The sequence below is a fragment of the Canis lupus genome, chromosome 3 (assembly GCF_011100685.1).
Source record: "Canis lupus familiaris isolate Mischka breed German Shepherd chromosome 3, alternate assembly UU_Cfam_GSD_1.0, whole genome shotgun sequence".
Taxonomy (NCBI): Eukaryota; Metazoa; Chordata; class Mammalia; order Carnivora; family Canidae; genus Canis; species Canis lupus.
Genome location: NC_049224.1, coordinates 15,806,802 through 15,820,955, shown reverse-complemented (window position 1 = coordinate 15,820,955; position 14,154 = coordinate 15,806,802). Strand labels below are relative to the sequence as shown.

The following is a 14,154-nucleotide window of genomic DNA, read 5'->3' as shown; positions in this document are numbered from 1 at the left end:
ATTCTCAACCACAAAAGAAAACTTTCTAGGGTGATGGATATGTTAATTAACTTGACTGTGGTAATCATTTCATAATGTATGTGTATATTAAATCTCCATGTTGTACTCTAAAAAGTAAACTTTTAAAAACTAACGATTCTCCCAGGTTTCAGTACCAAAGAAAGAAAGAAAGGAAGATAAACTATGATTTGCCATTAAGAAATTATTGCAACGTAGGGGTGCCTGGCTGGCTCAATGAGTTGAGCCCATGACTCTTAATCTCAGCTCAGGTGATGATGTGGGGGTGTGAGATCCCCACTCAGCAGGATGTCTGCTTGAGATTCTCTCTCTCCCTCCTCCTGCTCACACACTCTCTCTAATAAATAAATCTTTTTAAAAATTATGTATAATTTTTATACATAATTATAAATGTCATACAATGTATAATAAACTTTAGAAAAAAAGTTGAGAAGCTAAAGAATATACACAGACATACAACCTGACATTAGAGAAGCAAGAAGTATCCATGACTGAAACAACTGCCATAAATGAGGAGTCATTATACTCTTGTGCTATGGGCTAAAAACCTGTATCCTTTCAAAGTTCATATGTTCAAGTCCTAATCCCAATTTGATGGCATTTAGAAGTAGAGCCTTTGGGAGGTAATTAGATCTTGGGGATGGGGGGGATCCCTGGGTGGCTCAGCGGTTTAGTTCCTGCCTTTGGCCCAGGGCGTGATCCTGGAGACCCCGGATCAAGTCCCAGATGGAGCTCCCTGCATGGAGCCTGCTTCTCCCTCTGCATGTGTCTCTGCCTCTCATTCTCTCTCTGTGTGTATAATCTCTCATAAATAAATAAATAAAATCTTAAAAAAAAAAAAAAAAAGATCTTGGGGATGGAACTCATGAATGGGATTGGTACCATTGTAAGAAAAGAATGAGAAAAATGACCTCTCTCCTCACCATGTGAGGATATATCAAGATGGTTACCATCTGCAAATCAGGAGCAAGATCCTCACCAGACACTGAATCTGTCAGCACCTTTGTCTTGATCTTCCCAGACTTAAGAACTATGAAATAAATGTTTGTCATTTAAGTCACCCAGTTTATGGGATGTTATAGTAGTCTGAACTGACCTGTACATGTTGAAAAAGCAGTAACTACTTACAGGAACTAAAAAAGAAAGATACAAATATATGAAATTGTGCTATGTTTTCTTACAGAGAGACAGGTAAAAAAAAAAAAAAAACTATGCACAAAGCAATGCAAATGAAGAAAAGTTTGCCAAATCCTTTGAGAAAATGACATATTTCTAAGCAACGGGGATCAGCATGACCATTTCATACATCACATATTATTCTTTTAAATTTTGTTTATTTGAAAGAGAGTGTGTGTAAGCAAGAGAGCAAGATCAGGGGGAGGGCAAAGGAAGAAGGAGAGAATCTCAAACAGACTAGACTCCCTGCCAAGTGCAGAGCCCAACATGGGGCTGCATCTCACCACCCTGAGATCCAATCTAAGCTAAAACCAAGAGTCAGATGCTTAAACCACTGAGACACTCAGATACCCCCGCATAATACTATTATTAAGGCATTAGTAACATTGTTTTCTCTTTTGGTGATGTATAAATGGTGCATGTTTCAATTGATCATATTTTAGATTTATAAAAAACGGTATTTGAAGTCAACAAAATTTCCAGAACTGATCAAAGACACCAATTCACATAATCAAGAAGCCAAAAATTCCCAACCAGTATAAATAAAAAGAAATCCACACTTAAAGACATCACATGAAATTATTTAAATCTAAAAGGAAAGAGCAAGACCTTTAAAGCAGTCACAGTGGGCAGGGGAAGGGGGGGGGGCGGGGAAGGTTACCTTCAAAAGAAGGTCAGATGCCAGGTTTGTGAAGTAGAAAAGTTCAATAGTGTTACAATGGCAACTCTCCCCAGATTGATTCATTCCCTATCAAAATTTAGGCAGCCTTTTAGCAGAAATTGGTAAGATAATCTTAAAATTTATATAGAATCGCCAATTATATAAAATTGCAAAATTTATATAAAATTCATAGAGAATACTACAACAATTTTGACCAAGAAAAGCAAAGCTGGACAACTTATACTTTCCAATTTCAAAATTTAATATAAAACTACTGCAGCAGTTATCAACATGATGTAGTACTGGCAAAGGAAGATAGACATGTACATCACTAGAATAGAAGTGAGAGTACAGAAATAAATGTTTATACTTATGGTCAACTGATTTTCAACAAAGGTGTAAAAGAAATTCACAGAAATAAAGGATAGCCTTTTTAATGAATGATACTAGGACTAGATATCCATATGCCAAAAGATGAAGTTAGACCTTTGTCTCATACTATATACAAAAATTAACAGAAAATAAATCAGAGCTAAATGTGAGAACTAAAACTTTTAAAGGAAAATACAGGTGATTATCTTTAAGACCCTAGATTAGGCAAATATTTCTTAAATTTAACACCAAAAAAATTTGATAAATTGGACTTCACCAAAATTCAAGTCTTTTGCACTTCAAAAGACACCATTAAGAAAACTAAAAGAGAAGCAGCAAAATGAGAGAAAATATTGCAAAATTTTATCTTATAAGGGACTTGTATACAAAACAATGAATCCTTTGTATATGAGAATACAAGCAATACAATCTCAAAAATGGGTAAAATTTGCAAAAAAAAAAAAAAATAACATTTCACCAAAGAATATATATGAATGGTTAATAAGCATATAAAAGATGTTCAATATCATTAGTTTAGGAAATGCAAATTAAAACTACAATAAGAAGCAATTTCACACCCACTAGTATGGCCATGATAATTTTTTTTTTTTTTTTTTTGTATTAGATGATAATAGGGATGCCTGGCTGGTTCAGTTAGTAGGGACACTATCTCAGGGTCTCAGGGTCATGAGTTTGAGCCCTATGCCTGGGTGTAGAGATTACTTTAAAAAAAGAAAATAGATGGGGCAGCCCAGGTGGCTCAGTGGTTTAGCACCACCTTCTTCAGCCTGGGGCATGATCCTGGAGAACCAGGATGGAGTCCCACGTTGGGTTACCAGCATGGAGCCTGCTTCTCCCTCTGCCTGTGTGTGTGTGTGTGTGTGTGTGTCTGTGTGTCTGTGTCTCTCATGAATAATAAATAAAATCTTAAAATAAAAAGCAAACTCATTTAAAAAAAAGAAAATAGATAACAAATGTTAGCTAGAATGTGGAGAAACAGGAGTCCTCACACTACTGGTAGGAATATAATGATGCAAACACTTTGGAAAACGGTCTAGAAGTATCTTGTAAAAGATAAAAAATAAATCTGCCAAATAACAGGGCAATTCTCCTCTTAGGGATTTACACAAAAGAAATGAAAACATATATACATAGAGATTCACACATGAATTCTTTTAGGAACATTATTCATATTCATAGTCAAAACCTGAAAAAAAAACCTACGTGTCCAACAACTGATGGAGACAAAATGTGGTATATCCATATAGTGGAATACTATTCATCAAAAGAAAGAACAAATTATTAATACATGCTTCCACATACATGAACTTCAAAAATATTATGTTAAATGAAAGAATGCCAGTACAAAAGATCACATATTCTATGACTTGATTTATATGAAATTTCCAGAAAAAGAAAATTTAGAGACAAAAACATAGATTAGTGTTATCTGGGATAAAGGAGGGAGGACAGGGATAAATAGTTAATAGACATAAGGTTTCTTATTAGGGTGACAGAAATATTCTAAAACTAATCAACTCAGCACAAAACTGCTAAACTTACTTTTAAAAATCACTGAATTACTTGAAATGGGTGGATCATCTGATATACAAAATATGCCTCAAAGCTATATATACATGCATAGATACATAAAAATCAGATCAATTACATCACAAAAACAGTGAAAACCAGAAAACAATGAAATGAGATCTTAAACATAATGACAAAAATTACTGCTAATCCTGAATTTTATACTCAGCTAATTTTATACTGCTAATCCTGAATTTTATACTCAGTATGGTTAAACTAACAAAATAAAATGGCTTTGTCAGAACAATAAAATAGAGTTTGTTATCAGCAGATAGTCTCTAAAAGAAATGAACAATAATAAACTACTAGGAGCAGGAATGTATTCCAGATATAAGATATAACATGGAAGAAACAACAGGAAATATAGTGACAAATACATATTTGAACATAAATATAAAATACATAAAATAGTAACAATAAGTCTGAGGGGTTAAAAAAATATATAAAGCACAATAACAGTGTGTCAGGAGGGGAAGAAATGGAGTTAAAGTGTTATAAAGTCTTTATATGATCCAAAAGGAGGCTAAAGGTACTGATTAACTTTAGACTAAAATCATTATGTTTATTATTATTTCCAGAGTAACCAAATGAACAGAAAAGAGTGTATAACTTCTAAATTAGAGGAAATATGAAAAAATAATTTAAATTATCAATTGTATAACTTAAGGATATCCAGAGAAACAGAACTAAAACCAACAGGATGGATGTATACATTGACTCATGAAATTATGAAGGCTGACAAGTCCCAAAAGCTGCAGTCAGTAAGCTGGAGACCCAGGAGAGAGCTGATGTTGTATTCCAATCCAAGCCCAAAGGCCTGAGAACCAGGCCTTTTCCTTGTCTGAAAAACAGCTGGCTTGAGACGCAGGAAAAGCTAAATAGTCCAGTTCTATGCAGATCTTCAAGAGATTAGATGAGGCTCACCCATAATTGGGAAGCCAATCTGCTTTACTCAGTCTGCTATTCAATGTTAATCTCATTCAGAAACACCCTCATGAACACATCCAGAATGTCTGACCAAAGAATGTTTGACCAAGTATCTGGATACCCTTTCAGCCCAGGAAAGTAGACACACAAAATTAATCACCATATCAATCCAGAGAAAGGAAGAAGGAAGAGTAAAATGAAAAACACATGTCAAATAGAAGGCATAAAGTAAGACAGCAAAGTCAACCACGTCAGCAAATATATTAAGTGTAAGTAAATTTAAATTCCGCTTGGAATCAGCTAGATGTCTAGGAGATACATGTTAATTGAATCTACTCATTCACTAACATTTATTTACTCGTTATCTATTTTTTTAGGTATATGGACACATCAATGAACAAAACAAAGCAATGAGATAATAAAATAATATTTTATATTCTTTTTGTCTATCAGGAATCTTTAAAAGACTGTAGTGATTTATAATTTAAAATATTATTATATAACACATTAATTTAAAACTAAAGGAAGAGCTTAGCAACTAAATGAACACAGGAAATAATTACATGAGGAACCACAGATGAGAAAATCACTAAAAGTGAGTATTAATAATAACCATAAGCTTATGGGCAACCAAGACAAAAAATGACATATTTTCATCATTTGGCAAAAGTTGTATACACTATGGAAGACAGAAACTTTTATTAAATAAGCCCTAAATTACAATGAAAACTAACATGGCTCCTTATATATTAAGGAATACGTAAGTATATAGGCTATCCTATCCCAAAAGATCCAGTAGTCTTGCTAAGTTTCATACAAATACAAGTTGAGTAGGGTAGGGAAAACTACAGGCTTCAGATTCAAACAGCATCTGAATAAAGTGTGAATCCTGTTCCATCACTTACTGCTTGTACAACCACAGGCAAGTCATTTAATCTATCTGAACATGGGTTTCCTCTTTTCTGAAACAGAACTATGATTGAAGGAATCAGAAGTTTCATAAAGTATCTAGCATATAAATTCTTAGTTTTGAACTTTTATCATTATTATGGCAGTCAATAAACATAAGGTCAATGTAAACGGATACAGACCAGAGTTTCTACTTCTAGATTAAAGGACATGATGTTTTACATTTTTTGTTATCATATAATTATTTTTAGTGTCCTGTGTTTATAATGCAAGGGCCAGATCTTTCTCCCCACCTCAGTTCATAAATTTTCAATTGGCTTGCCAGGCCAACAGGGATATTTCTTCTTGTCTAATGTGGTTTCTGGGAAGACTTCATTCAGGTCCTCAATGATCATCTGATCAAATGGATTTATGTTCTTCAGCTTCTCCAGCTCTTTTTCATATTCCTCAAACCTGGCCTCTGAGAGAGAGACAAAAACTCAACACAACTTTTCACATCTTCTTTTTCTTCAGCATCCACCTGAACAGTATATTTATCCTCTGGCACAGCAAACTTCAGGGCATTATACTTATTATCCAAGTCATCTACCAAGCCAGCCTTGACCACACTGGCTTTGTAGTAAACCCAGTTGATAGATAGCAGGTGGATTTTCAGGGAGAGCAGCCAACTTGGAGGTGAGTCTCACTACGGATTTCAGGGAGTTAACAATGGCCTTCTGGTTTTGAGATATGATCTCCCCCAAAGCTACCCTGTCAATGGCTTTTATGGCAAGTTTTCATCCAGCCATCTTGAGATCCTTCAATGACCCTGGTTACCCAACAGGAGTGGTGCCTTAAAAACAGTCAGTTTCACAGTACCAATGGACTGTGACAGAAAAAATTTCCAAAACTGTTCTTAGAAATCCCTATATAAAGTATCAAAGTAATATAAATTATTTAATTAAAGAGAAAGTTGACAATTTTAGACCTTGAGATACAAGGTTTATGTAATAAAAACTTATATAAGGCAAGTCAGTAAAATTTGGGTTTTAGTAAATGGTTTGTCTTTGGGTTAACAACCACTTTTTGTCCCAAGCATCAATAATAATCAGTGTATGTGGGATCCCTGGGTGGCTCAGTGGTTTAGTGCCTGCCTTCAGCCCAGGGCATGATCCTGGAGTCCAGGGATTGAGTCCCACATCAGGCTCCCTGCGTAGAGCCTGCTTCTCCCTCTGCCTGTGTTTTTGCCTCTCTCTCTCTGTGTCTCTCATGAATAAATAAATAAAATACTTTTTAAAAAATAATCAGTATATGTGAAAGTACAGTCCATTTGTGGTTTTGCATGCTGTTCTTTTCAAATAGCACTTAAAGAACACTCAATAATTCTTAATAAGCAAATGGCTATCAACTACTATCTCTGGAATTGATAGTTCTCACTTCAAGAAGTTGCCTAGTATGTTCTGTGGTAACAGTCTGACAGCCTGACCCCAGCCATTTTTGTGACTTGTGATATAAATTTTTTTTAAGGGCCAAACATGATGTTTCATTTTGTATGTCAACTTGGTTATACTTTATATAGTACCCAGTTATTTAATGAAACACTAATCCATGACTTATTATGAAAGTATTCTGTAGATACTGCTACCATCTCATATACCAACTCATATAATGAGTTGATTTTAAAGAACAGATATTATCCTCAATAATATGGGTGGGCTTCATCTCATAAGTTGAAGGCTTTAAGAGCAAAACCCAATGATCCTAGATAAGAAGATATTATGCCTCCAGCCTGCAACATTACCTCCTAGGTTTCTAGCCTGCCAGCCAGCCGTGCAGATTTTGGACTTGCCAGTCTGCACAAATGGGTGAGCCACTTTCTTAAAATAAAGCATAAATATAAATAAGCATATCTATCACCTTTAACACTCATGTTCTTTGAGTTTTTGCACAATAATAAAGATTTTTCAGAATCAACACTACATTATCATTAAATCCAACTAAAAGGAAATTCTAAAACAGAGAATTCTTTTAAAGATTATCCAGAACATTAACAGCATAGACACTGAAATCATATAGAATGTACTTATACCATATTAGTGTTCATATAACAAAAAGTAAGATATCATAATTGTGTACTCCATACCTACAAATCTGTAGTTCTACCATTTAGCATATGCCTAAGGAAGAGAAATAGCTTATCACATCCAGGTCAATGAAGGATTTAACCAAAAATACTCAATACTATCTATCTATTTATTTACTTACAAAGATTTTATTCTTAAGTAATCTCTACACCCAGTGTGGGGTTCGAACTCACAATCCCCAAGATCAAGAGTTGCATGCTCTATCAACTGAGTCAGCCAGCTACCCCTCCAATTTAAAAACTCACTTTAGGGGATCCCGTAGGTGGCTAGGTGGTTTAGCACCTGCCTTTGGCCCCGGGGCATGATCCTGGAGTCCCAGGATCGAGTTCCACATCAGGCTCTTTGCGTGGAGCCTGCTTCTCCCTCTGCCTGTGTCTGTTTGTCTCTCTCTCTCTCTCTCTCTCTCTCTCATGAATAAATAAATAAAATCTTTAAAAAAAAAAAAAAACACCTCACTTTATATCACCAAAATACAAAAATATCATTTTTAACATAAAAACTAGAATAGATATCTCTCTCTCTCTCATGAATAAATAAATAAAATCTTTAAAAAAAAAAAACCTCACTTTATATCACCAAAATACAAAAATATCATTTTTAACATAAAAACTAGAATAGATACACCAATGTAATGTTGATAATGAGAAATGTAACCTGAGACATTTGGACCATGTTACAAAAGTTTTATTGTCATGTACCCTGTGCGCAGTAAGGGAGGGAGAATAAATATTAAGGGTTAAAGTATAAATTGTGGAACACAAGCTTTTGGTTAATTTTACTTATACTGAATATCCTGATCCCTTTATACACTTACCAAAAAAGACAAATACAAGAAATTCCTTCTTAAATATTTTCCTTCAGTTTTCCCATATCTCCAGATACTCCCATTCCCTCTCACAATGACTGTTCTAATACTAAATTGTTCAAAGGAAACAATTAAGGAAAGCAATCAGGTTATACATTACAAAAAGGAGATAACCTAGCAATTTCTTTTATTTAAACATAAACAAATGATCAAAATAATTCAGTCCATTTCTGTGGCCTGAAAACCTATTTTTTTGTCTCCTCCTCTCTACCCCAGTCTTCCTCTATTCCCAAATCCTGTTGCCAGGTCAGAGCAATAAAAGTCCATTTTAGCACACATTGTTTACCTCAAACCACATGAAGAAGTTCAATAATGCTGCTAGAGTCCAAATGTATACCTAGCTATGTCAAAGAAGTAAAAAGCATCGAGCCAGGCTGGAAAATGGCAGTATTTTATTATATCAGTTTAGTTTGTGGTCATTTCACAAAATCTACTGAAGTTATAAAAGATTTAAAGTTTTTACTGTAATTAATAAACTGACCCTCTGTCTCTCCATTTCTAAGTCCTTAATTCCAATTCTACCAGGATGGTTTATATTGTTAAAAACATCTATGGAGGATTAATCTTTTGGTCATAATTTTTAAATGGATGTAATAATTGATTACATATATAATTCATTGCCTAATCAGAAATAAAATTTTAATCCCATAAAAGATGTTTAACAGCAATTTTAACTATTAAGCATATAATTAATGCTTAGAGTATTAAAAATTAAATTTCAAGGTGGCTAAAGCATAAATTCAAAAACCTTAGCCAATTTTAAAAAGAAGAAAACATTAAAATAAAAAGCTTATAATTGGGGGCACCTGGGTGGCTCAGTGGTTGAGCATCTGCCTTTGGCTCAGGCCGTGATGGGGGTGGAGGGCAATCAAGTCCTGCATCAGTCTCCCTAAGGGGAGCCTGCCTCTGCCTCTCCCTCTCCCTATGTCTCTGCCTCTCTCTGTGTGTCTCTCATGAATAAATAAAGTCTTTTTTTTAAACAGCTTATGATTGTATTTCTAAAATTATATGTAATTACACATTACTATTCCACATTTTCACATAATTTAATATAGCAGATAGATATTATTCCAAAAAAATATTTTATAAAATAATTTTAAAGACAGTGGAAGGGCAATAAAATAATTTTTGCAACTAAACAGCAATAAAACAATTTTAGTTATAAAGAAATCTTATTCATAAAAGAAAAAAGTAAGCAAAAGGCACTGGAATGCTGAAATACTAATTACTCTGCTTTCACATAGGGAAAAAGCAAGGCACTACAATTCTGTGACTGTTATATATGCAAAGCTTCCACTAACTTTGATGATTTTGCCTTCACACTTTACCAAATTACAGAATTTACAGAATTGCTTTACTGTATGTAATCTTTATTAGTAAGAGGACCTCATAACAACACTGTTAAACAACACAGTTGGGGCTCTACATTCCCATGCCTGACAATTTTCAATGAAGGAATCTCACTTTTGCTAAGGCAATGACTGAATTTTGTGCAAGATTCTCAAATTTTGAATATATCACATTAAGGAACACCCACTTTATTTTCAACTGCTTGAGTGGATGGGATTAAAGCAAATGCAGTTGTACTACAGGAATTTTCTGCCACTCAACTGCCAGTGAAGTAATGCATGAAGAATTCTTATTAAGTCAAAGAGAAGAGAATACATTTGAAAGCAGAATTTACCCCCCTTGATTAAGTTTTAGAAGGGAAAGATCAAGATTCAGGTCACTATAGACCCTTTTCCCAACTTAAAAAAAGACCCCCTCTATTAATAACCATTAAAATGCTCCACATTTTAAAGTGTGCAACATCATGGCCTCATTACAAATTAGGTATTTAGGGAAAACTGCATTTCCTTCAAAGAAAAATGTTAAAAACATTTTTTAAGTACTAAGATAAGCAACTGTTTATGTAAACTAGGCTCAAGCAACTGCCCAAGAAGCCTATAAAACTGATATCAATTGGAGTTTTATGCCTGATGGAAAATCAGTCTATAGATTTATTTTAATCTGAAAAATAATGTCATCACTGTGAATTCCACCTTAGGATACAAAAGCAGAGATTATATTCTGTTGTTAAAATGTTAGCAACTGCATTTCAGTTTTTGAAAAAGCAGTATAGTTTTCCTAAAATAAAGAGTTGATTATATCTTTTATTACTGTTACAAGAATTTGATATATCACAAAGTGTAAGAGTTACAGCATGTGCCAACTATCAACCAGAAAAAATGAACCTGATTCATAATTCACTTTGAGAATGTCTAGTTAGTCAATCAAGTGATTTGTAATCATGAAGACTGTCAGAAATGTAATGAATAATGAGCTACAGTAAAATCCTTGGATTTTTTTTTAGTATTCTTATTTCATTATGTGACTTTTATTGCCATTTTTGATCACTGTTTCTCAGCAGCACATATATTTACTTACAAGCTTTTGACTACGAAATAGGCTAAAGGATATACAAGTTGAATGACCAGGATTTAATGTCTTCCTACAAAATTAAAAGCCTTACTGTTTAGAGCTTAAGCAAAGAAAATTTCATTCCATTCAACCCCCTTGACACTTATATCATTTTATTTAAATTATTTAGTGAATATGCTATTTTCAGCATAGCAAATTTTAATTCAGTATATATTAAGTTGTTTCTATATAGCCTAAAACAAGCTCACTTAACAGAATATAGTCAATATCAGAAGCCTTAAGCTTCTTTTTATTATCTTCATCGTATATTTCTTTAGTTAAATCTAATGCAAGCTGATGGTGAAAGAACATCTGTTCTCTAATATAATCTTAATAATTATAAATAAACAAAATATGAACCAACCTAAAGTTTGCATATTACTAAAGGAGTAATATGACACATTAGTGTTTTTCAAAATGTAAAACTACTAACCTATGTTAGTTAGAATCTGTCATTCTGATAATACTGGCCATTATAACCATTTTAACCAGAATTCCATAACATAAGAATTATGGTTTTAAAGCAAATGGAACTTTAAATGTAGTAACAAGTAGGTTCATTCCTTGACAAAATTTTTCATCATTTTCAAGCAGAAGGGTCCTTTTCCAACTTTAGATTGATTATAACACCAAAGCACATGTGGATCTCCTTAAGGGAAGTAAGAGAATCCTTAAGTCAAGACCTATTATACTTATTATTAAAATATATTATTCATGAAAAAATTCACCTATTGAAATTTTGTGGACTCATTTTAATAATACATGGTTAGTTCAAGATAACAAAACTTGAGACGTACACTATACTAATTCTAGAAGCTAGTAAGATTACAGTGAGACCTCAGGAAAGATACTATTTTCAACACTGAATATTCCCTAAAAAGAGTAGCAGCACTCCACCTTGGAATGCACTTTATCACCATTATCACACCAACTGTGAGGATAATCTTTTCTTTCCTTTATAGTTGAACCATTTATTTACTCATCTATTTAACAAATGCTTACTAAGCATCTATATCTACCAGGTATTGTGCTAAAAACTGGGGATATAAACATGAATTAGACACATAGCCTTTGTACTTGCTTATTAAAAAATCTACAGTCTATCTACAGTCTAGTTAGAAAGAAACAGATATGTACATAAGTACAATAAAATATAAAGGTATATAAATACAAAATATAAGATTCTAGAATAGAAACTTGTACTAGAAAGGTTCAAAGAAGGTAAGGTTCAATGACAAAGGTCAGTAGTTAGGAAAGCCTTCAAAGAAAAAAGGCATTCCCGAATCTTGACTAAAAAGTTGGTATTCAACAGGAACAAAGAGAAAAGATCATAATGGCAAGAAAGAAAATATTAATGAAGACAAAAGTGCCCAATACCTAATTATTGTAGAGTAACTACAAGCTATTCAGGCATTTTGGGGGGAAGGGGGGGAAGATTTATTTTTTATTTGAGAGAGAGTACGGGGGAGGTGAAAAGGGAGAGAAGGAATCTCAAGCAAACTCCCCACTGAGTGCAGAGTACTGGGCCGGATCTCACAATCCTGAGATCCTAACCTGAGCCAAAATCAAGTATCAGACACTTAAACAACTAAGCCACCCAGGCACCTCCAAGGTATTCATTTTAACTGAGGAAGATATGTAAGGAGTATACATGACACTAGTTGGTAAAGAAGAGGACTGCTGGAGGTAAACTTGAAGCAATATGCAATGGCCACTAACAAAAGACTTTACACATATGCTAAAGACAACACAATCTGCATCCTAAAATCTTTCAATGGTTTCTATTTGTTAAAAAAAAAAAAAAAAAAAAAAAAAATCTATAACGTCTATAAAATTTATGCATTTGGCTTTCCTCAACAATGGTCAAACTAACATTTCACACTTTATTATACATCTGTTAGAAAATTAATGTCACCATTTTAGCCTACCTGTTTTATATGCATATGTGAATAATCCCCCAGAACAAGGATCTCAGCCTCTAGCAAATTTATATATTAAACAGCAATTCTTCCACTTGTGGCAGACGCTAAAGATACACCAGGCTTTCCAAGGAAGCATTGTCAAGATTCCTCTTAAAGTATCTATACATACATGTTGGGGCGCCTGGGTGGCTCAGTGGTTGAGCCCCTCCCTTTGGCCCATGTTGTGATCCCAGGGTCCTGGGATCGAGTCACACATCGGGCTTCCTGCGTGGAGCCTGCTTCTCCCTTTGCCTGTGTCTCTGCCTCTCTCTATGTATCTCTCATGAATAAATAAATAAATAAAATCTCTATTAAAAAAAAAGAATCCATACATGTTGGGGCACCTAGATGGCTCAGTCAGTTAAGCATGTGCCTTTGGCTGAGGTCATGAATCTCAGGGTCCTGGGATTGAGCCCTATGATGAGGGGCTTCCCACTCAGCAGGGAGTCTGCTTCTCTCTCTGCCTCTGCCCCCTGCTTGTACTCTTTATCTATTTCTCAAGTAAATAAATAAAGTCTTAAAAAGAATCTATATAGGAGATAACATGCGTACAGCAAACACACACAACATTAGGTATACACAAAATACTAACAGACTGTCAAAAGTTATGTCCACATTAGGGTACCTGGGTGGCACAGCAGAATGAGCATCCAACTCTTGGTTTCAGCTCAGATTGTGATCTCCAAGTTGTGAGATCAAGCCCCCTATGGGGCTCTACCTTTAGCACAGAGTCAGCTTGAGACTCTCTCTGCCCCTCCCCCTGCCCTGCCCCAGTGCACACACATGCTCTATCTCTAACATAAATCAAGAAATCTCCTTTTAAAAAGTTATGTCCACATAAAGTCACAAAAGCAAATGTTTCTGCCAGATACAGTTTGGTGTACCTCAGTAAGTAGTACAAAATATATGTGAACTAACCAGACTGCCTCAGAAGTGAAATAGCCCATTCTCAAGTGACATACATAAGCCTTTCATGCAGCTTAACACCAAATTATAAACAGGAGCTTTGAACAGAATCTCTGAGGTCAGATAGTTTAAAGTCTGGGTCAGTTACCAACCTTATGCAAATCATTGAACCCTGAGTCTTAGTTT

General features: G+C 34.4%; 1 long non-coding RNA gene and 1 pseudogene across 6 annotated transcripts in view; both read right to left on the bottom strand.

Annotated features, from left to right (window-relative positions):
• LOC102151182 overlaps nt 1–14,154 on the bottom strand; it is a 143,842-nt gene that overhangs the window by 104,105 nt on the left and 25,583 nt on the right. The gene's annotated exons all lie outside the window — the stretch shown is intronic.
• Nucleotides 5,156–6,441, bottom strand: LOC119871115 (annotated as a pseudogene).